The sequence below is a fragment of the Lissotriton helveticus genome, chromosome 7 (assembly GCF_964261635.1).
Source record: "Lissotriton helveticus chromosome 7, aLisHel1.1, whole genome shotgun sequence".
Taxonomy (NCBI): Eukaryota; Metazoa; Chordata; class Amphibia; order Caudata; family Salamandridae; genus Lissotriton; species Lissotriton helveticus.
The window spans coordinates 1,550,368,287-1,550,393,241 of NC_136068.1; the positions used below are offsets into that span (position 1 = coordinate 1,550,368,287).

The window sequence follows — 24,955 nt, forward strand, 5'->3', positions numbered from 1 at the left end:
CACTAGTGGGCCTGCATGCTGGATTGTGCGACACACTTAAATAGCCCTTTCAACATGTCTCAGGCATGCCATTGTAGCCTGTGTGTGCAGTTTTAAACTGCCATTTGGACCTGGCAAATGAAATTTTTTGCCAAGCCCAAACCTTCCCTTTTAATATATAAAAGTCACATTAAGGGCATGCCCTAAACAGCCTACTGGGCAGGGTGCACTGTATTTAAAAGGTAAGACATATACTGTTAAATTTTGCATGTCATCCTAGTGAAAAACTCTTCATTCTTTTTTCCACTAATGGGAGGTATGCTTCTCCAATAGGAGAACATTGGAGTTACCTTATTTCCTTTAAGAAACAATAACTTCCAAATGGAAACAGGTAAACAGTTCATGTTTGGTGTCTTTGGAATTGTAATGAAATATCCTGTTATATGGGTAGGTCGAACTTTTGATTACAATTTTGAAAAAGTCTCTTTTAGAAAGTTGCCATTTTCCCGCCCTAGTCTATTAGTGCTTGCAGCCTGTCTCTGGGCCACATAAGTGGGTGTAGTTGGTAGTTGGTCTTTGTGTATTCCTCCTAGAAAGCGAAACATAATTGAGAGCTTAGGTGTGCCTGAATGGGCCATCACTGGGAGGATGGAAGAGCAGAGTTAGGCACAGCCCCACTTACAACTGAATAGGCTGTGTCCTGCCTTCACACAAAGGCTTGCTTGCCTCTTGTAGTTAGTCTGGGTTGGAAGGCAGGCAACCTGAGCACTTCAAAGGAAATCCTCTAGATGTTTCTCTCACTTGAAAGAAGACACCAGGTATAAATATTGGACTTCAGACACCAACTCTTCAGTACATTTCTGGACCTGTGGAAGACTCTGCCAAAGAAAAAGGACTGCTGTGATGCTGCAAGTACTGCTACTCTGCTGGATTGCTGCCCTGAAGGATTGCTGTCTACTGTGCTGACCCCCTTCCTGCTGTCCTCTTGCCTGGGTGAGAAGGATTGGACCTGCAACCTGGACCCAGGTCCACCAGAGTGACTCCAAACGCTAGTCTCTTGTAACAAGCACCTGGACTCTACAACTGTGAGTTCTAGCCGGCCAAGTGGTGCCACCCCAGTCCAGGACTCTTGGAAGTGGGCCTAAAGGTGTTCTGCAAGCTTATCTGTGGATCAAGCAGAACCGGTGCATCTATTCTACCGCATGGCGCAACCCCAAGCAGAATCGGCGCATCGCCTCTGCTGCAAGGAGTCTTCCGTTACACAAAAGGGGGTTTTTACCCAATAAAGTCACTGAGACCTGGGTGCTATATGGTATATAGAAAGAGGGGTCCCAGTAAGTGGTATCAAAAGTACACATGAAAAATTACTATATACATTAAAAATAAAGAGTAAGAGGAAAACAAATTAACACACTGTTATTTAATCACAACGTGTTTTTAAGCTGCATATATGTAAATGTAAATGTAAATGTGGGTGTACTTGTAAAGCGCACTGCGACTCCATGGAGTATCCTGGCGCTGAAGGCCGCTGGGGAACCCGTCCTGGTTTTCCCTCTGAGATGGTCCCTTTCTGGGTATCTCCAAGGTGAAACCAGGCATCCCCGGCATCTGTGGGGGGCCATTGTAGAGATGAGGCAAGCTTAATGCCCAGAGTTGCCAAGTGTGTTCCCTGGTTAGAGTAGGCACCGAGGCCAGAATTATCGAGTCCGTTTTGACCCTGGTCCACGACCCTGCCGCGTCGGGAATTGAACCCTGGTCCGGGGCCATTCTCTGCTTACGGGTCTGCCGCCTCTAACCAGTGAGCCACACCACTCCACCACTCTATATCATTCTGGCAACACAATTGCTTAAGTGCCCCGGGAAGAGGAGGGTGGGATGGGGTGTTTGTGTGAGAAAGGAGGGCTGTGCAGAATCGGTCATAGTGCAGGAAATGACATCAAAGCATGAAAAACGCATGAAAACACCATCAATCTGGCTTCAGAGCACTGAGCCAGTATACAAAAGTAGAGCAGCTAATGCTCTGCAAATTTACAGGACACCATGCTACCGACGCTAATGTTAATAATCTAAATGTTGGTTGCGCCGGCTGGTGTGGGGTTGTATCAGTCGACGTTTCGACCCCAAAGCGAAAAGGTAGGTATACGTAAAACCTTAAGACGGGGTCTTCATCAGGACAAAGGGGATCAAGAGGGGCGAAAGATTCATGGATAGTTAGGCCGTCTGGCTCCAACAAGGGACTGGAGAACGTAGAACAACCTGTAAAAACAGGGTGAGATTGTATTATTATTAGGTTATCTAGCTCCTTAGAGTCAAATTCAGTCAGATGCCATCATGATCATCTCAGTATTGTTAAAGGGCTCTAAAGGGCATAACGGTCCTTGCTATTAAAGTCAGTCCGATGCCATCATGATCATCTCAGTAATGCAGTGGCGGGTCAATTTCAAGCTGTGCTTCGGAACAGAACGAGCCGCAGCCGCGGTCTTCGCAAGCTCAATGGAGGAAATCTCCAGGTCCTCACACAAAGCCTTCCAGTATAGCAAGGAGTCTTCCAGCTCAAGGACTCCATGTAGACCTCACAGCACTCAGCCTCATTGGAACAGCCACTGCATGATGTATTCCCGATGCAAGGCCTTGCATCGCTAGCCTTGAGTCAATGGCAGCCTTGACGATAATGCAGGATTTCACATAGCAAGCCCCGCAGTCTTATTGGAACCAGCTAGTGCAAGATGCATCTTGGATGCAGGACTTCACGTTGCAAGCTTCCTTCATCGACGGCATCCTCAACAGTGATTCAGGACAGCTCCCTGGAACTGAGGCTGCGCGACACATCTCCAAACCAGACGTCGCATCCCCTCAGCTGCGCGACACATCCTCAATGCAGGACCTTGCAATGCTCCACAACTAGGATTTAAGATAGTCTTGTTCAGCTAGCCTAACTGGGTCCCTGTAACAGGCCTGCGCTCTGTCACAGTTGGCCTGAACTTGTGACTTTGTCCCAGTCCAGCGCAACCAGATATCCACAGTTGCCACTTTGTGCTTTTTGGTAGTATTTTCGCTGAAATCTCAAAAATTGCATATCACTGGTTCTGCTGATTGGGTTTTTGTCATTGGTCTTGTTTTATTTATTAAAATAAGTGTACTCTCTGTTTCTAATTTGGTGTGGAATGTTTCCTGTGTGGAGTTTTTACTTTAATATTGTTTGAAGGATTGCACAAATACCTTACACTTTGGCTCTGCCTGATTGCTATGTGACAAGGTACCTGAGGGTTGAGCACAGGTTAATTAAGGGTTTGCTTCTGACTTCACCTTGACAAAGCTTGTGGTTGCTGATTGAACAGGGTTTGACCCCACTCTACCTGTGTCCCATTTCTTACACAGTGCAATCACTTCTGCAGCCTACCTCCTGACCCCTTCCTGTCCACCTGAATGTCGATGGGACCCAGGTGGGTCTGCTGAGTGGTGCAGAGCTGATGGCAGTTGTCATTCAGGGGCTATCGTCACAGCACAGCCACCCCTAGCAGGGCTTCCACAATCATTTTCTGTTGTCTTTTAAATATATCAAGAGTACCCTCAAACAAAAGGATTCGTTTGGGTCTACACTTAGATATTTTTATGGTTTCAATCTTTTTATTGATTTTAAAGATGCATAGATTAACAATAGCCGCCACGTACATCCCAAGGCCAGTGGGTAGCAATAAGAGAGTGAACATTTCAAAGAAAATAAGCAAAGGGAGAAGTAGAAATATGGAAGAGGAATGATTAAAGATTATTGTGCCTAGAGAGGGTCCTTGATTTCATGTTGCTAACAGGTGGCCACAGGGGGGGGGTATTATCCTTACTGGGGGTGGTCTTCTGGGAGGGACGGTATGGTAGGTAGTTGGAGTTTAAACCTCAACTGGAACCCAGCTTTTGTCCTGTATAACATAATATCGTGGTTGAGTTCGCTATCCGTCACCCAGCTGGGCAATCTTTTATATGTTTTGCACGACCATGTACATGCCAATAGAACAAGAAGCCTTTGCACTTAGAAAGCAGCCAATGGTTTTGCTAATACTTCTCTTACCTCCTCTCACCTCTCCCTGGCACCCTCACTTTCACCTCAAAACCTCCTCAAAGACAACCTATGCCTCCCTCTCTCCATTCCTCTCACTTGGGTGTGTAGTCCCCTCACTGTCATAAAATAAACAAAAACACAGGTGCACCACAGAAAAACAATAAGATTAATTCAAAGCCAAGTGATCACATGAGAAACGGCTCCTCAGTCGGCTGTATCGTTTTTTCTACGTAACAGAATAAAGAAATCAAAACTGAGGAGCCGTTTCTCATGTGATCACTTGGCTTTGAATTAATCTTATTGTTGTTTTTCCGTGGTGCACCTGTGCTTTTGTTTATTTTGTGGAGTTCCTGTTGGAACTAACACTGTGACGGTGGGTGTCGACCAGTGTGCACACATTTCCCTATGTTGATAGGAAGGGAACTTTAATATCAGAGTAATTTTGGGTTAGGTGCTGATACTAAGAAGGTTCCACTGTCTTCTCGTTTTTCTAGTCCCCTCACTGTCATACCTCTGCCTGTCTCTTTCCCACACCCTTCTTTAGTCACTCTCACGCTTCCTCACGCATTCTCCTTACTTCCTCTTTACCTTAAACCCTCTATGCTCCCTCTTTGCCCACACACTGCTCATCTCATGTCCTCTTCCCTGACCCAAACGCAGGGGTATATTCACAAGGATTTAACTCCGAATTATCCCCACTTGACCTCATCAAAAGTGGTGATAGAATTAACACCCCATTCACAAGCTGGTGCAAACAGCAGACAACACCAGTATTCCCGCGATAACTGCCCCCAAATTTATCTCCACTGTGGACACCACCCACTAACACTAATGAGTTGCAGAGTAGGCGTTCCCGTACAAAAACACACGAGAAAACCACAACACCACATTAACAACGAACTGCCAGATCTGCGAAGTGAAGGAAAAACAGGAGATAAACCCCATTAGCACCAGGGATTTTACACCTGCCTTTTGCTGGTGTTAAGCAGGACGGCAACCCGCAGCATGAAAGGGAACACAGCTATGAGCCACACTGGAAGACCCACAGGTGCCTGGTTTGTGCCCCCGTTCTTCCCCGGCTGATGAAGAGGCCGCCTGAGGCTGGGTCCCAGGGGAGGTGTATCCTGCAGTGCTGGATAACATCAGCTGCAGACCAGGGCAAGTAAACAGGGGCACAGAGACACCTGGCGGCCCGATCCTGGGAGGTGCATGAGCTGCAGCATCGGAGTTGTGGTTGACACCGGCAGCCAGGCGGCGCAGGCCTTGCCCTAAGCAGCAAATCCCAGGAGTGATGGTGAGAGGCCTGGCCCTAGGGGACACAAGAGCTGGGGACGCTGGCATCACTCCTGGCATTAGAGCAGTGGAGGTAGGGGGGCTGCCCCCATGTTACTGCCAAAACAACCCCCCATGACCTGGAGAGTCGTGCTTTGTTTGGCTTCAGCGGCCCCCTCCTCTTCCTTCCCTCCCCATCCACCCCTCCCCCCCCCACCGGTATGAGCATCTGAGCAGGACTTTGGAGGGTGCCTTGCAGGGGGACAGCTGTATGGAGGCGGGGGTGCCAGCCTACTTCACATCCCCATGCGCATGGTTGAAGTGCACGTCCTGTAGATGAACCTGGGGGTGCAATTGACTGCAGTGCACAGACTTGGCCAATAATCTTTTTCCCAGCCCTTCCAGCCCCCACATGGGGGCCGTGTGGATTTCCGCTGGACAAGGGAGGACTGGCCATTATCACTGAAGTCACACCATACGGAGGGTTCTTATCCTCCACTCACCTTTCCCTGCCTTCATTTACCATTGCTGCAACAAATGCTCAACGCAAACACCCCAGCCCCACCACGTCATGTGTGTCAGCCCGGGCTGAGACAGCTTCCCGGGCACACACACAGCCGCACCCGAGTACTTCACAGGTCTTCAGAAGACCATTTACTTATGCGAATGAGCTCATCGCTGGTTTTTCTGTGTTGTGGTTTGTTTTTTTATCTCCGTAGAGATTGTTGTCTCGCGGATATTGGCGGACTATCGCATGGTACCGCCGTGTTGTGAATTCCACGTTGACACGGTGTGATATTACCGCGATAGGCTGCGATGTGAAAAGTTGCGTTAGCAAACTCTGGTGATGTTTAACTCATGTTCTTGTGAATATCCCCCTCAGTGTTATTTTCCCTCCCGCCCTCGTCTCCCCTCCTGTGCCTATAATTTTCCCATCATCCTCCACATCTCTCGTTTCTCCTCTCACTGTCTTTCCTCCTTCAAGCTCTCCCATGCCCTCCCTCCCTCCCACTTGGTGATTATTTCCCAGTTTTAGCACCGTGCCATGGCCCGGGTTTGAAGATAATGTGCTGACTGGTTGACTCATGCCTCTAAATTTACAAACCTTTATCTCACGAGCTGACATCCGGGGCCTGGAGAGGCAGTAGAGCCCCTGCCCTGGAGGAAGCAGATAAGGCCGGATGGTTCCTGGTGAGAACCCGCACCTACAAATTACTGTGCCCCCATTGGACAAGAGCACTGAGAGCCCAGTGACGTAAGGGGCCACGCTGAAAACGGGGAGATCTACGCCCTTGAACAGATGGACAGTTGGAGCTCGTGGTGGGCAGAGAGGGTCTAACACCGCCGCGGCAGACAGACAAGTGTACAGAGTCTAGGAGGACATTTATCTGTCAGACGCCTACACAGGGGTGGGGAAAGAATGCCACTTAGATAGGGAAGCACGCACATGAGGGTGCAGTACGCCCTGACATTAGGCCCTGGGCAGGGCATAGCGTCAATACGTCCTGTGCCCTCATTTTCGTGCGTGTGGGATACTGATACTGGGGCTGACAAAGGCATGACCTGCCACTGGGTTATGGAATAGACGGGCACTGTAGCATAGGGATCACTCTTCCTTGAGTGACTTTACATCTTGTACATTTGCAATTTTTTCTGTTTGTATCTTTTATGTAACGCATGTAATTCTAAGTCCTTATGTTTTGCAACTGGTTCTTATGTAAAGCGCTCTGACACCTTCGGGTAAAGTTCACGCTATAGAAAATCGCATTAAATAAAAAAAAAATAATAATAATAATAATAACTCTGGGACATAACTCTGGTGGGCTGGCGATCGCTTACACTCCAGTAGTAATTCAAAGGCAGGCGGTGCCAACCTGCTGTGGCAGGAGAGGCCACGCTCCTCGCCCAGTGGCTTTCCACCTGCCACATTTTAAATCTTCTAGCACTGTGATGGGGAATGGTTTGCTAAAAGCACTATCACTGTGGTGGCGGGAGACTTTTTGGCAAAAATGAGATGTTAGACGTGCCTCCACTTCAATTTCAATGAAGCCCAAGAAAACAAAATGTACATGACACACATTTCAGCACTTCTCATGTTTGGAACCAGGGCTTTAAGTGGGATGAAAAAAACTGGGGGGGGGGGGTCTCTCAACGTGGCGTGGCCGATATAAGTAAGGGCGTGGCTTAAAAACACCTACGCTAAAAATCTGTTCTTAACATAGTGTGCCGCCCGACTTGTATGTTGTTGTTTCTGTCATTGCATCCAACTATATCATACAAGTAACATCATACCTACCTACAACAAGACAAGAACTATCCTACCTACAACAAGTCAGGACTATTGGTTTTGTCAATGGTTGTTAGTTGCATAAGATAAATAAGCAGCAACTACGGCTTGTTGTAGATAATATTGAAAAAACTTCCACTTAAAGCCCTGGTGACACCACGGCAATGTTGCTGCTCCTGAGTTTTAAAAAGAGACGGGAAATGCAGAGAGAAAATGACTCTCTTAAAAGGATTTCCCTTTTCTCACCAAGGCTCACCTGGCATGACGTCATGCCGTAACTTCACACTTGTGAGAAGTGAGCAGTTTGAGCAGCGCACATCGATGTGCCTTTTGTCACTGCAATCCGGAAAAAAACAGACCGCCTGTGCCAGGGCACAAAACAAAGCCCAATAGAGACCCATTTTGAGGCCCTCTTTAAAAAACTGCTGGTGCTTAGCACCGGTGAGACCCAGCCCACTTAAAGCCCTGTTTGAAACTGTCATGGTTCGTGACCACCATGGTTTACATGGTCATCGTGGACATGCAATATATGAGTCGGAAGGGCCTCCTTTAAAGGGGAAGGTGTTGCATATACCTTTAACTGTGAATTCTGTTGTTCTTTGTTAAGTTGTCCTACTTAAAGACCCATACTTTAGTGGTGGTAGAATTAAATTGCAATGATGTATTGGAATGGCTTTGTCATTGGGGACTGGAGTCAGCTGTTGAGCTTACGGGAACGAAAGTAACAACGCTGCTCTGCTCCTGCTTGCTGGGGAATTTATCCTACAATCAACTTCAACTCAAACGACCTTCCGCGTGATAGTCATTGATACAAATGGATTTACTCTCTATCAGCCCCACAGAAACTCAGTTTTTTAAAATTAAGATTAGGGGTGATAAACTTGTCTTGCCACCTTCCCAAATGGAAAAGAGAACAAGCCCCGGAGACATGTCGATTTTGCGGCAAGCATAGGGAAGATATAATTCATATTGTGTGCCTGTGCCCCAGCCTCCTGAAAGAAAGAAGGCTCCTCCTACGGAGGGCCTGGAATAACAAGGAAGTCAGATCATGCAGATCCGCAGTATTGGCCTGCTTCGACCCATGGAACACATATTTAAATTGCGCACTGGTGAGGTTTATGGACTGCGCAGTAAAAAAACTAGGGAAGGGGAGATGCAGATCGTTAGCTCAGCCAGAGGCGCAGATGCTTGGACCTCCACAATAATAATTACTGCTCTGTGGGCACCCTGAGAAAACTGGTCGGAACTGCAAAAGTACAATCAACATAAACAAGCATTGAAAATGCAATAGGTCTCGCAATAACGCGAGTCTGAACTATTAGCATTGTAAATGATTATGCCCTTTATTTTTGCGTTCTGGTTTTTGGAACATAAATAAAAGGCTTTGCCATTTACAAGGCCTATAGCTTAAATTTGCGTTAAAACGAGACCTATTGCATTGCAATGGTGGTGGTGCTGCTGAGTTTTCTCTGAATCTGCACCCACAATCTGCACCCGTGTGTGAGTGGCGTTGCGTGTGTGAGTGGCATTGCGTGTGTGAGTGGCGTTGCGTGTGTGAGTGGCGTTGCGTGTGTGTGTGGTGTTGCGTGTGTGAGTGGCATTGCGTGTGCGAGTGGCGTTGCGTGTGTGAGTGGCGTTGCGTGTGTGAGTGGCGTTGCGTGTGTGAGTGGCGTTGCGTGTGTGTGTGGCATTGCGCGTGTGAGTGGCGTTGCGCGTGTGAGTGGCGTTGCGCGTGTGAGTGGCGTTGCGCGTGTGAGTGGCGTTGCGCGTGTGAGTGGCGTTGCGCGTGTGAGTGGAGTTGCGCGTGTGAGTGGCGTTGCGTGTGAGTGGCGTTGCGTGTCAGTGGCATTGCGCGTGTGAGTGGCGTTGCGCGTGTGAGTGGCGTTGCGCGTGTGAGTGGCGTTGCGCGTGTGAGTGGTGTTGCACGCGTGAGTGGCGTTGCGTGCGCGAGTGGCGTTGCGTGTGTGAGTGGCGTTGCGTGTGTGAGTGGCGTTGCGCGTGTCAGTGGCGTTGCGCGTGTAAGTCGCGTTGCGCGTGTGAGTGGCGTTGCGCGCGTGAGTGGCGTTGCGCGCGCGAGTGGCGTTGCGTGTGTGAGTGGCATTGCGTGTGTGAGTGGCGTTGCGCGTGTCAGTGGCGTTGCGCGTGTGAGTCGCGTTGCGCGTGTGAGTGGCGTTGCGCGCGTGAGTGGCGTTGCGCGTGTGAGTGGCGTTGCGCGCGTGAGTGGCGTTGCGCGCGTGAGTGGCATTGCGCGCGTGAGTGGCGTTGCGTGCGTGAGTGGCGTTGCGTGCGTGTGTGGCGTTGCGTTTGTGAGTGGTGTTGCGTGTGTGAGTGGCGTTGCGTGTGTGAGTGGCGTTGCGTGTGTGAGTGGCGTTGCGTGTGTGAGTGGCTTTGCGTGGGTGAGTGGCGTTGCGTGGGTGAGTGGCGTTGCGTGGGTGAGTGGCGTTGCGTGAGTGAGTGGCGTTGCGTGGGTGAGTGGCGTTGCGTGTGTGAGTGGCGTTGCGTGTGTGAGCGCGTTGCGTGTGTGAGTGGCGTTGCGTGTGTGAGTGGTGTTGCGCACGTCAGTGGCATTGCGCGTGTGAGTGGCGTTGCACGTGTGAGTCACGTTGCGCGTGTGAGTGGCGTTGCGCGTGTGAGTGGAGTTGCGTGTGTGAGTGGCGTTGCACGTGTGAGTGGCGTTGCGCGTGTGAGTGGCGTTGCGTGTGTGAGTGGCGTTGCGTGCGTGGCGTTGCGCGTGTGAGTGGCGTTGCGCATGTGAGTGGCGTTGCGCGTGTGAGTGGCGTTGCACGTGTGAGTGGCGTTGCGCGTGTGAGTCGCGTTGCGCGTGTGAGTGGCGTTGCGTGTGTGAGTGGCGTAGCGCGTGTGAGTGGCGTTGCGCATGTGAGTGGCGTTGCGCGTGTGAGTGGCGTTGCGTGTGTGAGTGGCGTTGCGTGCGTGAGTGGCGTTGCGTGTGTGAGTGGCGTTGCGTGTGTGAGTGGCGTTGCGTGTGTGAGTGGCGTTGCGTGTGTGAGTGGCGTTGCGTGGGTGAGTGGCGTTGCGTGAGTGAGTGGCGTTGCATGGGTGAGTGGCGTTGCGTGGGTGAGTGGCGTTGCATGTGTGAGTGGCGTTGCGTGGATGAGTGGCGTTGCATGGATGAGTGGCGTTGCGTGGATGTGTGGGGTTGCGTGGGTGAGTGGTGTTGCGTGGGTGAGTGGTATTGCGTGGGTGAGTGCGGTTGCGTGGATGAGTGGGGTTGCGTGTGTGAGTGGTGTTGCTTGGGTGAGTGGCGTTGCGTGGGTGAGTGTGGTGTTGCGTGGATGATAGTGGGCTTGCGTGGGTGTGAGTGGCGTTGCGTGTCTGTAAGTGTTGCTGTGTGGGTGAAAGTGGCACAGAGCCTTTGATGTGGCCTGGCGCAGGAGAAATGCTGCTGCTGCTAATTAAATACAAGAGTGGCCGGGAAGCGGCCGGGAAACACAAGTACGGCCGGCCACATAATTAGGGGAGGAGAAGCCGCACAGCACACGCTGGGAGAAGCCCCTTGATGTGCTGTGCGGCCGTGATGCGCGCTCTGTGCTGGGGGAGGGCCATTAGCCTGAACTCGCGGCAGGTCTGTGGCCAGAGAGTGGGCAAGAGAGAGCGAAGGCGTAAAGGCAGGAGCGTGTACGGGGCAGCGTGAAGGGCTGACTGCACACTGAAGCAGAGGCACACAGGCATACCGCCGTGTGTAGACAGAGCAATCAAATGCGCTCATAAGGTTCACGTACTGGGACAGACCCTATTCTTCAAAGTGGGTATGAGTCTTGGTAGGACAACATCCAGTGATTCTGGACAAATAAATCACGTAACCTCTCCGTACATAAGAATCAATGTGTCCTTGTGCAGAGCAACTGATTCCTCAGAGTAAAGCGCTCTGATACCTTCGGGTTGGGTTTGTGCTCTATTAAAGTGCACAATTAAAAAAAAAAATGGAGACTGAGTTTAAACAGAAGAACTCGTAAGGAGTGGGGGAGGCAAAGATAATGGATGTGGCGTGATGGCTGGAGCCGACGTCTGTGAAGCTGGGGAACCGGGTTCAAGTCTCAAAATACACAGCTGCCAGTGAATGAACATGGGTGGCACCACAATACCCTAGCACAGCAGAGCATGCTGGAGGAGCGCCCACCGAGTGCTGGCAATACAAATGGTGGTGCTGGTAAATTTCAGAAAAGCAGTGAGGCCTTCGCAATGGAGTGCAATGGGTGGAAGCAAGGGATCATGGAATGAAAGAAGGGAACTGGAGAGGTGAGGAAGGAAGGAAGACAGGAGATGCCCTTTCATGGACCTGATGGTGGCTGAGGTGTGGGTGCCAGCTCGAGAGGTAGAGATTCCACATGGCACTGCTGTCTGTGTGCCAAGCCTGACTATGTTTGCCGTGAGTGGGTACAAGGCAAAGATGGAAGTATAGAAGCGCAGATGGGAGTAAGTGAAGAAGAAAAAGAGGTGGCGAAGCAGGAAGTGGGATAAACGTGCTGGGAGGAGAGATGGGGGGAGGGGTCTAGAGGCCTCGGAGCACGAGTGTGATGGCTGGGGAGGGGGAGCACAGGGAGAGGGGAGAAAGCCTTTGATGCAGTAGGGGGCGGAGCGGATACCTTTAAAGAGCTACTGGCGGCACATGAAGTGTGAAGCAGTGGGGGGGGGAAGCTCTTGGAGGCAGGAGCAAATGGTAAGGGGAGGAGAAATGCAGCTGGAAGGCTCGGGCAAGCTCGTGCACGAGGACGTGCACTTGATGAAAACGCCTTTTTGATTGAGAGCTTAGTTTAGCTCTTGGTTTCACCCCAATAGGGCTCGCCTATTATATCCCTGCGGGATATTAATAGGCGAGCCCTAATAAAGGGCTGCGCGGACAGGCTGGACACCTTTAGTCTGCAAAACACAATCCTGGCCACAATTATTTTGAAGGGATTGTCTTCAAAGGTGCAGAGCACAAATAAGAGAGTCTGGACACATGGAGGGCTGGGCATTCTTTTATTACTGTTACCAGGGTCCTGCTTCTATCCAATCCAATCCAACAAGTGTCACATTTTTACTCATAATTTTATCAATTTAATAAGTATCAAAATGTTTTATCTTTTGTATTGTGCAAAGATTTTTTTTAAATCATGCAATAAAGTTTCTTTCTTTCTTTCTTTCTTTATTGAAAGGGAGGCACTTGCTTGTGCGTGGAGCTTAGAACATTTCAGGCCTTACGTCTGGGGTTCGCATTTCACCCTTAGGAGCGATCATAAGCCTCTAACAAAATTTCTTAGAACAAAGGGTTTGCTGACTGCTTCTCCCAGACTGCCTTTCATGTCTGTCAAATTTTTGGACTATAATTATGATGTGTGTTTTGTACCAGGGGTTAAGAACAAAACTGCAGATTTTTTTAGCAGGATGCTTTTACAAGTGACTGACCAACCCTCAGAGAAGTTTAAGAATTTTTGTGTAGCTGAAGTCAATGAGGGCATTTTAGAAAATGAATCGGTGAAGGCTGCCGTTAAGGATGAAGGTTTGCAAAAAAATTGTATGCAAGACTAAAGATGGTTGGCCTTCCAAAAGTGAATTGAGTAATGAATACAGAGTCTTTTGGGAATTGTGACAGGAATTGTAACTTGAGGGAGGAAATTTGCAACGTGGTGTGAGGGTTATTCCCCCATATTCCTTAAAGAATAGAATATTAGGATTATGTCATTAGGGGCATTTGGGGGATATGAAAACAAAAGCCAGGGTAAAGCAGGTTTATGGTGGCCTGCCATTGACCAAGCAGTTGAGAGGACGGTAAGAAGTTGTGTTCTGTGCAATAATTCAAAAGAAATCTCAAAACAATTAAGCCTCCTTTATGTCCTTTAAAATGTCCTGAAATGCCTTGGGAAAGAATTGGATTAGACATTTTGGTTCCCATCCAAGATAGTGAATCTCCCAAGTATTTGATAGTATTGCTGGATCATTTTGCAAAGTGGCCTGATGTTGAAATTGTACCAAAATCAGAGGCACAGACCATTGTATCTTTTCTGGATAACATGTTTTTAAGAGAAGGGTTGCCCAAGGTCATTTTGACAGATAATGGTCCGCAATTTTGTTCTGAAGCATTTAGTTCTTTTTTTTTTTTTAAAGGAATGGCATAGCACACAAAACCACCTCTGTTTATCATCCAGCTGGAAATGGGGCAGTGGAACACTTTAACAGGGTGCTAAAGAATACTATTCAGTTGGCAAATGAGGCGAATCTTTCATGGTTTAAGGAAGTGTGGCACACTGTGTGGGCTTACCGGGTCACGCTGTGCAATTACACAGGATTTAGCCCATTTGAGCTCATGAGAGGCAGGCTGCCTAGGATGAAAGACAGTGTACATTGGAAGCGTTACTTCAGGAGGAGCAAATGGACCCCTGCCTTAGTCAAAGAACGTGAAAAAAATCACAGGTTAAATGTAAGCAATATTACGACAAGAAACTTTGTAATATAAATAGGTAATTGGGTAAGAGTCAAGAAACCAGGAAGATACAAAAAAGGTGAGGAAAGGTTTTTCCGGCCTTTGAAGGTAGTCAAGGTTTTGTGTAGTTCTGTTCAGTTAATGGATGGTAAGATCTGGCATTTGAGTAAAGTTTCTTTGAACAAAGGAGAAAATAAGATCCTTGAGGATATTTCAGGTATGAGTGTCAAGAAATCCTCAGACTGGTTGTTGGATGAGGCAAGCGTGAAAAGTACGTGTAAAAGTCCTGGTGGCAACGCCTGTGAGGATTTTGGAAATTCTGTACGAATTGGTGCTGGTTGTGATCAGGTTCTCTCTATATCGTCAGGTGAATGCGGTGAAGATCTTAGTAACTCTATGCGTAATAGCGATGAGGGGGACCAGATTCCGTCCACATTGTCGGGAACATGTGGTGAGAAAAAAGGGTGGTTAGGTCACACGCTTAAGACACCCAGTAGATTCCATGACGCTGTCTGTGAGTGAGTATTGAGTGGTTAAGGTTTCTATGTTGTGGTTTAGGGTTCCATGTTTTAATTTTGTTAATGTTTTTATTTTGTTATTGTTTTGTTCCAACATTTCCTTATGCATAAGGAAAAGTTATTTCCCTATAGCTCTAACCTTTGCTGATTTATTCACGTGTAATTAAATTTATATTTTATATTTTTTACTTTGATCTTTGTTTTGATGGTGAAGATTTGTTGTATACCTTTAACTGTTAATTCTGTTGTTCCCTGTTAAGTTGTCCTGCTTAAGGACCCCTACTTTAGTGGGGGTAGAATTAGAATGCGATGACGTAGTGGAATGGCTTTGTCATTGGGGAGTCAGCTGTTGAGCTTACTGGACAATGTTGCTCTGCTCCCGCTTGCTGGGGAATTTATCCTAGAAAAAACTCCAACTCAAACGACCTTCTGCGTGATCGTAATTACTACAGATGGCCTTTTGATGCAGAGTAGCCTGTGGGATGGGCCACAGGCAAAAGTTTTTTGAAGGCGGTGCCAGTTCAGGCTTTGCCGTTGGATACTCAGTGGCCCTTTCTACCATACTTCAAATGAGGCCCACAATCTGGAAAGTCAATGACTTTCACACTACAGCTGAAACGCAGGATCCATTGAGCATACTAACACTAGTTAGGAGAAGGTTGGCAAGCCTGCTTCCTGCCCACACCCTGCTAGTTTCTCTGTCCAGTGTGAAAACTAATTTCAGAACCCCTCCCAGACCTGTGGGATCACTGACAGAATATCGACAGTTAAAATATCAAGATGACAAAATATCGAGGTAAAAATATCGACTGCCAAAATATCGACCTCCTATCTTCAACAGGTAAGTACAAAAATATCGACTCCAAAATATCGAGTGTAAAAAATATAGACAGTCAAAATATCGATTTTTTTAAATATCTTAAAAGTAATTTTAAAGTACTATAGTAATAAATATAACTAATTTAAACATACTTAAAATACTTAAATAAACATAAAATTAATAAATAATTATTGTAACAAAAAAAAAATGTTTTAAACATATATATATATATATATATATATATATATATACATATTATTAACAAAACATATACAATATTTTTTCCGTAGGATAGCGAGAGGTTTAAATTTACTATTCCAACTCCAGTGAGTGCAACAGTAGGGAAAGCGTTGAATAGCGTAGGGGTAAAAATTACTATTCCCACTCCAAAGAGTGCGACAGTAGGGAAAGCGTTGGATAGCGTAGGGGTGAAAATTACTATTCCAACTCCAGCGAGTGCAACAGTAGGGAAAGTGTTGGATAGCGCAGGGGTACAAATTACTATTCCCACTCCAGCGAGTGTAACAGTAGGGAAAGCGTTGGATAGCGTAGGGGTAAAAATTAGTATTCCCACTCCAGAGAGTGCAACAGTAGGGAAAGCATTGGATAGTATAGGGGTAAAAATTACTATTCCCACTCCATAGAGTGCAACAGTAGGGAAAGCGTTGGATGGCGTAGGGGTAAAAATTACTATTCCAACTCCAGCGAGTGCAACAGTAGGGAAAGCGTTGGATAGCGTAAGGGTAAAAATTACTATTCCCACTCCAGAGAGTGCAACAATAGGGAAAGCATTGGATAGCATAGGGGTAAAAATTACTAATCCAACTCCAGCGAGTGCAACAGTAGGGAAAGCGTTGGATAGCGTAGGGGTAAAAATTACTATTCCCACTCCAGAGAGTGCAACGGTAGGGAAAGCATTGGATAGCGTAGGGGTAAAAATTACTATTCCCACTCCAGCGAGTGCAACAGTAGGGAAAGCGTTGGATAGAGTAGGGGTAAAAATTACTATTCCCACTCCAGAGAGTGCAACAGTAGGGAAAGCATTGGATAGCGTAGGGGTAAAAATTACTATTCCCACTCCAGAGAGTGCAACAGTAGGGAAAGTGTTGGATTGCGTAGGGGTAAAAATTACTATTCCAACTCCAGCGAGTGCAACAGTAGGGAAAGAGTTGGATAGCGTAGGGGTAAAAATTACTATTCCCACTCCAAAGAGTGCAACAGTAGGGAAAGCGTTGGATAGCGTAGGGGGTAAAAATTACTATTCCAACTCCAGCAAGTGCAACAGTAGGGAAAGCGTTGGATAGCGTAGGGGTAAAAATTACTATTCCCACTCCAGAGAGTGCAACAGTAGGGAAAGCGTTGGATAGCGTAGGGGTAAAAATTACAATTCCCACTCCAAAGAGTGCAACAGTAGAGAAAGCGTTGGATAGCGTAGGGGTAAAAATTACTATTCCAACTCCAGCGAGTGCAACAGTAGGGAAAGGGTTGAATAGTGTAGGGGTAAAAATTACTATTCCAACTCCAGCGATTGCAACAGTGGGAAAGCGTTGGATAGCGTAGGGGTAAAAATTACTATTCCCACTCCAGAGAGTGCAACAGTAGGGAAAGCGTTGGATAGCGTAGGGGTAAAAATTACTATTCCCACTCCAGAGAGTGCAACAGTAGGGAAAGCGTTGGATAGCATAGGGGTAAAAATTACTATTCCCACTCCAGAGAGTGCAACAGTAAGGAAAGAGTTGGATAGCATAGGAGTAAATTTTAATATCCCCACTCTAGTGAAAATAAATTAATCTAAGTCACATAATTATAAATTAATCAATTAATATATTTTAATTATCAATTAAGAATTAATTAATTACCAATTAAACATTAATTAACAATTTACTTAAAATAAATACCAATTAATTATTTATCATGCTTAATAAATTATATTATATTACTTCCCACCCTATTCCCCTATAAACCCACAACCCGCTACTGCAAATAAAATATTATTATTCACATAATTATCAATTAACAAATAATTAATTACCAATTAAAAATTAATTGACAATTTATTCAAAATAAATACCAATCAATTAATTAATTAACATTTGTAATTAATTAAATTTAAATTACTACCCACCCTATTCCCCTATAAACCCACAACCCACTACAGAAAATAAAATATTATTATTCAAATAATTGTCAATTAAACAATTAATTTAAATTAATTATCAATTAAGAATTAATTATTTATCAATTAAAAATTAATTAACAATTAATTCAAAATAAAGACCAATTAATTCATTAACATATTTAATTAATTATAATTAAATTACTTCCCACCCTATTCCCCTATAAACCCACAACCAGCTACAGAAAATAAATTACTAACATTAAAATATTTATCAATTAATCAATTAAAATTAATTACCAATTATATTTGTATTAATTACCAATTAAAAAATAATTAACAATTAATTCAAAATAAATACCAATTAATTAACATATTTAATTAATTATAATTAAATTACTTCCCACCCTATTCCCCTATAAACCCACAACCCGCTACAGAAAATAAATTACTAAAATTAAAATATTTATCAATTAATCAATTAAAATTAATTACCAATTATATTTTAATTAATTACCAATTAATAAATAATTAACAATTAATTCTAAATAAATAACAAAAAATAAAATAACATATTTAATTAATTATAATTAAATTACTTCCCACCCTATTCCCCTATAAACCCACAACCCGCTACAGAATTATATTACACAAAAAAAATTAATATTAATTTACCTAAAAATTGATATTTTTGTTGTCTATATTATGTCTAGTCGATATTATGTCCATTCTATATTTTTGACTCGATATTATGTCCATTCTATATTTTTGATTCGATATTATGTCCATTTTATTGGATATTAAAATTTTCTAGTCGATATTTTGGTAGTCTATATTATGTCTAGTCGATATTATGTCCATTCTATATTTTTTACTCGATATTATGTCTACTCGATATTAAAAACTCGATATTTTGACTCTATACCAGACGTGTGAGTGTCCACCCGTCGTTCCCGGCCATACTCATGCACACTTACATAACAATCAGAGGCTGAGTCCTTGTTCGTGCATAATGGCTGCAGTTAATTTATACACATAGATCATTAAACATCGCATTTTTTTATTATCAGTCTTACAATCCATGTGTCAGTACTGCATGACATCTACAAAATTATCAACAGTCTAATTAGTTGGTTCATAAACTTATTACAGCACTTCTTGCACAGCCCCCTGAGTGACAGCCCTTCTTGCATGTGTCTAGCATTCGCCCTCTCCAGGCTTCTCTTGCTACTGATGTCTGAGTGGGATGCCGTCAGGCCTTGCTTGGGCTGCAAGTGCTGTGTCCGCTTGCTGCCGACCCCCCTTGCTGGCCATTCGCTTGCTCCCCAGTGCCCCTGCCATAAGGCATCCCAAGGACACTATTTGAGTGGCTTCTCGCCCTAGGCTAATGTGCTTTCTTGGCTGTCTACTTTTGCTGTTTCTGCCATGCTGCCTGTGGCTCCCCGACCGCTGGCAGTTCCCCCTCTATGCCCTGCTCGTTTATGAGTAGCACAATTGCTCCAGTGCCCACACTAGGTTAAGTAGGAATGTGTCCATCCCTACCCCAGTCAGATGAACCCAATATACCTCATAATACCCTGGTGTCCTGAGGTTGATGAGCCCCTGCCTCACGAAACGGCAACCGTTCCTCCTACATAATTTTGCCATTGAAATGTTCAATTTCCTTCTAGACCTTTCTAGTGATGCATGGTTCCTTGGCTCTCTCCTTTCGTGCCGCGCTATTTCTTCAGACCATATGATGTCTGCGGAGTGAACCAGCCTTGCAACTGCTGTCAAACCATATGTAATGGCCCCCAGTAAGTCTTTTCTCCCCAGGTTATAGGGCTTCCTGTATGGTTGGTAGCAATTGTGCCCATCGTTTGCCTGGACACCCCAACCATGTCAATGACGTGGATCATGACTGTGCGCGCCTCTGCCCAGCGTTGCGCCCTTGCGACATAAGAATGGCCCAGGATCCAAACTCTGTGGCTGCCTTCCGTGGGCCTTGTTGTGAAAGAAACAAAGTCTTAGATACCGGTGGGCCATATGTAACCTTTAAAGGCCCCTGACGCCCAGTGGCCCAGCTGGTTGATCTGCTACCATAGTTTCAGCTCCTGTGCGAAAACAATGTGATTCGAACTCCTTGGGTGGCAAACCCGCCTTGCTATTGCCATTCCCACTACTGCAGAGAGTTGGAAACAACTTAGGTAAGACCCGTCCTGGTGCATGAAGAGCAGTTACCCTTTGTGTACCCCGAGTACCATGCATTGAAACATGAGACACACCGGACAGCATGAAATATTATTGAGCCAATCCAGATACTTGCTTTTACCTTTCCCCTCCTGGGTCATCTTTGACCAGCGCATGTAAACCGTCATTTACCCGTGGCCCATGTGCACATCTTCCCCTGCATGCAAGCTGTCCCTGGACTGCATCTGGAGGGGGCAGCCAGTTCACTCATCCTGTAGGCCCCAAAGAAGGCATGGGTGAATACTGCTCTGAACAACACCACTTGGTGCCTCTGACTGCAAATGTGGGGGAGCGCTGCCAGCAGCTTTGTAAGCATATAGTCTGTGGTCTTTGCACCTAGGCTGCATCCTCTCCAAGCCCTTCATTGCTGTCTTGCAGTAGAATTAATTTGCTGGGTCCACCCCTGTAGCCAGCTTTGTGTAATGTGATATTGCACTGAGGTGGTTTCTGCCCATGCCTTACTTCTCCCCACCTTGACCGCCCAATGGATGAATTCGGTCACATCCCCAGTTGCCACCGAACTGTGCCCAGCTGCACTGGTGACCTTTTGGAAGATGTCCCAACACTTACAACATTTTTGCTCCATCTTGGGGCCTTGGGGGCCAATGCGTTCTCCACTAGAATCCTTAGGTCAGGTGCACAGGGCCCCACATCTGTTCAAGCATGGGCCTCATGCTCTCATCCATGTGTGGTACGAGTTCTCTGAAACTTTGCCATTGAAAACGAGACATCGCATCAGACATGGAATTATCACATCCTGACACATCCCTGGCTCTAATCACTATGTTAGCTCTTAGTTGGCAGTCATAGCAGTCCCACCACCACTGGGCATTTCACAGTCCCTAATTTCAAGGCCGGCATTGTTGTCCCCCCACAGCGTGATTTGCTTGTTAGTGATCCTTTCCCTCCAATTTGTAAATGCAACGTTGATGAGGAAGAGCTCAAGCAGTGTATTGTTCTTGGTGACCCCTGTTTTGTGTCAGGAGTCCGGCCACCAGGCCGGCGTCCATGCAGAGCCCAGTATGGCCCAAAGCCCTTGCTCACGGCGGCATCTATAAATAGCTCTAATTGCTTGGCTGTTACCCATGGCCCATGCCACATCAATAGCCCATTAAAGTTAGCTGAGAAGGCGGGCCACTGCTCCAGGTCCTGGGGGAGCTCCACCCTGAGATGCCTCTTTGTCATCCCCTTGGTCAACTGTTAGAAATGGGATTACTGGTTGGCTAGGCATTGCACCTGAGCCATGCAGAAACCACCACTCTAGTCAGAGCAAAGGAGTTACACGCTGAAGATAACCCCTGCTCACCCCCTTGCTCACCCCCTTGGTAGCTTGGCAGAGTTGTCAGGCTTATCCGAGAGGCAATGTGCAAAGTGTTTGCGCAACACACTCACACAGCAGTGACACTCTAGGCACACCACAAAAGAAACTCCACACAATGTTATATAACAAATAGCCTTTGTATTATCCATAAAACACATTAGAACACCATCACATATATACACTGTGCCACCAGGTACTTGTCATGACTTTACAGGGATTACATGGATCATTAGTGGTGGGGCGGGTGGAGTGCAGGAGCAGAAATGGAGGAGATCACGGGGCAGTTAAAATAAATAAAGGCTTACCTGATACTCCCGGCTGCCTCATGCCTCGGTGCTCCCCTGCTCTCCTGCTCCCACCAGTCCCTGGGAAACATCATATATTTCTCAACCAATCCAGACGCTACTCTCACCTTAACGGAGGAGCTGCCGCTGAACAATCGTGCAAAATGTGGCAATTGTAATCTAGCAGATTGCACAATGCAAGTTGGTCCACTGTTTCTTTCACATTCTTACCATTATTTAGACCTCCATAATTGTGTGACACCACCATCTGACTGCTTTACTTTCTCTCTACATTACCTTGCCTAAGCCCGGAACGCCTAGATCCAGAGTAACAGCTTGTCCTCAGTCGATCAATCAATCAAGGAGGGTTCTAATAGAGCGCGACTACTCACCCGTAAGGTCTCAGTGGACAGAACTGCTCAGAACAGCAGTTTAGAAACTCAATTTCCGAATTTGCTGACAGTCACACTTTTTTCCTGTAGTGGCTAAGAACCAGAACCAAGGGCTCCTACTTCACCGCAAAAAAAATCTGTAGAATAGAGCTTTTAATTTGAAGATGTTTTCTGTTGCCTCTGTCCATAAACAGGGTGCCAGATATAAGGAGAGAGGTAAATATTGGTGGTGTGCAGACAGCCGCACAACCAGGATAGTTCTTAGTTTGTCATTGGAAAGCTACTCTACCTCTTACCTTTCTACAACTTCCATGGAGGGAGAGAACCCTCCCCTGCAAGAGCCATCAGGAAATCAAGAACCGGAAGGGTTTGCCCTGTTGAGGCGTGAGCTCTCAACAAAAACAAATGTGTGACTAATGTGGAAATCAATACTCAGCAATAACATACCCTTGTATCATATCTAACATTGTCGGATCATATGTGTCATAAAATACAACACATAACCTTATATAGCGTATGATCAACGTGTATTAGTGTTATATCACTAAAAAAAAATCACTAAAGCAAGTTCTCTTTGACAACACATTAAGGGGCATATTCACAAGGTGTTAACTCTGATTTATTTCCTCTTTAACACAGCTAAAGTGGAGATAGATCTAACACCCCATTCACAAGCTGGTGCAAACTGCAGACAACACCAGTATTCCCGCGATAACTGCCCCCAAATGTATCTCCACGGTGGACACCGCCAACTAACACTAATGAGATGCAGAGTAGGCGTTCCAGTGCAAAAACACACGAGAAAACCACAACACCACATTCACAACGAACTGCCAGATCTGCGAAGGGAAGCAAAAACAGGGGATAAACCGCAGTAGCACCAGGGATTTTACACCTGCCTTTTGCTGGTGCTAAGCAGGACAACTACCCACAACGTGTAAGGGAGCCCACCAAGAGCTACACCTGAAGATCCACAGATGCCATGGAGGCAATGATCAGGCAGCTCTGATACCCATGAGGGTCACAACACCCACTGCCACCATCCCCAGCCCCCGCCATATTTCTTTAATGACCTGCCAACCCCTCAGCATTCACCCATGAATGCATTTCCATCTATCACTTGTAGGTGCTGGCTGGGAGGGTCTTACACTAGAGCAGGGGTACAGAGGTCGGGGAAAGGGCCTCTGTTGACACAGCAGTCTTTCAGGCAGCATGCCAAATGTTAAATGAACCAGACAATGTCTCGTGCATTTGTTATTCACTTGACATCCTAACCCTCACATCCTAATATTTGTAGGGTCATGTTCGCAATGCGATATCGCCTGGGTTGAGAAAGGTGAGTTATCTGGCGTTGATGTGCCGATCCAAAGCTCTCGCCTGCTAACTCAGGAATAACTATCGCCATTGCCATGTTGTTGTCGCCTGTTTTCTCTGCTGTTCACTGCAATTGTCGCCGTGTAGCGCGGGTTTGTGAATATCACGCTATCACGGCGAAAAAAATCGGGGTTAGGCAGTGCTAACTTTTTTCCCAATAAATTACTTGGCGATAGTTATCGCACGTTCTTGTGAATATACCCTTAAGTTTTGTAGTAATATCTCTATATTTTTAGATAGAAATATATGAAACGATTTTTATGCCACAATTATATATTATTTCCTGTATTGAGAATTGTATAGTTTATATGCAATTGCAACTGCTGGTGACTAGATTTGTTACGCCCGGGTCACAACAAGAAAGAGGTTAGACAGAGATTGAGCAGTTTATTTGCAGCACCAACATGGACGCCCCTTCTAATAAAGAGCATATTGGGGTGCAGGTACCCGCGGGGCAAGGATAGTCCAGGACCTATGGAGTATCACGAAAGCAGGCTCCAGGTGGCATATCAGCGTTACAGCAGTGAGGGCGAACCACAAGTAGAAGTGTCCATTTATGTGCCCTCTCTTCCTGGGTTTAAGGCTTGCTTTAGCCAAGACCTTTCGATTTTGGTAACATAAAATAATCATAATGACGACATTAGTAATATGGGATTTCTGCCGGCCTCCTTCATCTATTGGTCTGTTATTGCACCATTCGCATTTTTCTTCTGCCCGCTGTGGCACTGGTTGATGGGTCAGTCCACTTCAGCCATTGGCTAACTTCACAATGTGGGACGGCAACCTGCCCGTTCACAAGGAGCGCATCAACACACAAAATAGTTCCTTTCAGGGCATGCACTACTGTGGCAATGTCGGCTTTTTGAAAGCAAACTTTGTTTTGGCTTTTAGCCAGTTTAGATTAACGGGAGTCAACAGCTTCCCCGACAGTAAAGTTCTACAAGCAATGAGACAAAATGATCACAGACAAAGACAAAAGTCTGAAAGTCACAGCCACATCTGTTGGCATTGCCAGTGCTTGTTTAGTGGGTATGTGTGCTACAGCGCTGAACATACTTCATGGAACAGTGCAGCGTTTTACATACAACATGCTTAGGGCACATGATCACCTGGAGCCCGTGGTGCTCTTATAACAGGCTGGTGCCTGAGGAAGACAAGATCACACAAAGCAGGATTTGATTAGGGCGGCGCTGAGGGTAAGTCGAGGTGAGGAGAAAGATCTCTTCCCACCCCCACTGTTTGTATCCTGTTGATCACAGGTTCGAATCCCGTCAGGGCCCGCTCGGCCTTCATCCTTCTATAGTTTATAAATAAGTGCCAGCGGTTTACATACTTATAAGCCTGTAAAGATAGATCAGTCTTGACGCATGCATTACAAATATGAAATATTATTATGCACCACTGAACACAGTGGCACTCGAGACCAGTGCTGTGAATCTCCTGCGTGGTATACAGCGCTACACCAAAAATAAAGAGAGCTCAGCACAGTACCTGAGGCTGGAGGCTGGCGGCAGGCGGCTGGCCTCCTCTGGGTGAGCGCGGGAAGAAGTGAGGGGCGCTGGAGCTGCCCCAGGAGGGAGACGGGTCTATGGAAACAGCAGGTCCTTGTAAGGAGCGGGGGCCTTCCTGGGACAGACCCCCTCCCGTGGCACTTCTGATATCACTGCCGCACTGATACCTCATCTGTGCCAGGCATTCCTTGCTGTTATCAGTGACCCCTCTGCTCCCTGGCACAGCTCTCAAGCCCTCTCTGCTATTTTAAGCGAAAGAATCCAATAGGAATTCATTTAAATCTCGTTCTTTGGTAAAAACTTGACGGATTTCAGGGGTTTGGTTATTGTGGGGTCTAGAAGGACTCACAAAAAACGTTAAAAGCACAACTTTGTGC

The 24,955-nt window shown here is 46.3% G+C and overlaps 1 protein-coding gene across 1 annotated transcript in view; it reads right to left on the reverse strand.

Moving 5' to 3' along the window:
* The window catches only part of TNNI3 (troponin I3, cardiac type), a 96,402-nt gene extending 71,695 nt beyond the window's left edge, over positions 1 to 24,707 (reverse strand). Inside the window, exon 1 of the mRNA XM_078655024.1 lies at positions 24,559 to 24,707. The gene's annotated coding sequence lies outside the window, so the exon portion shown is untranslated. The remainder of the gene's footprint in view (positions 1 to 24,558) is intronic.
* Between the last annotated feature and the right edge of the window lie 248 nt (positions 24,708 to 24,955).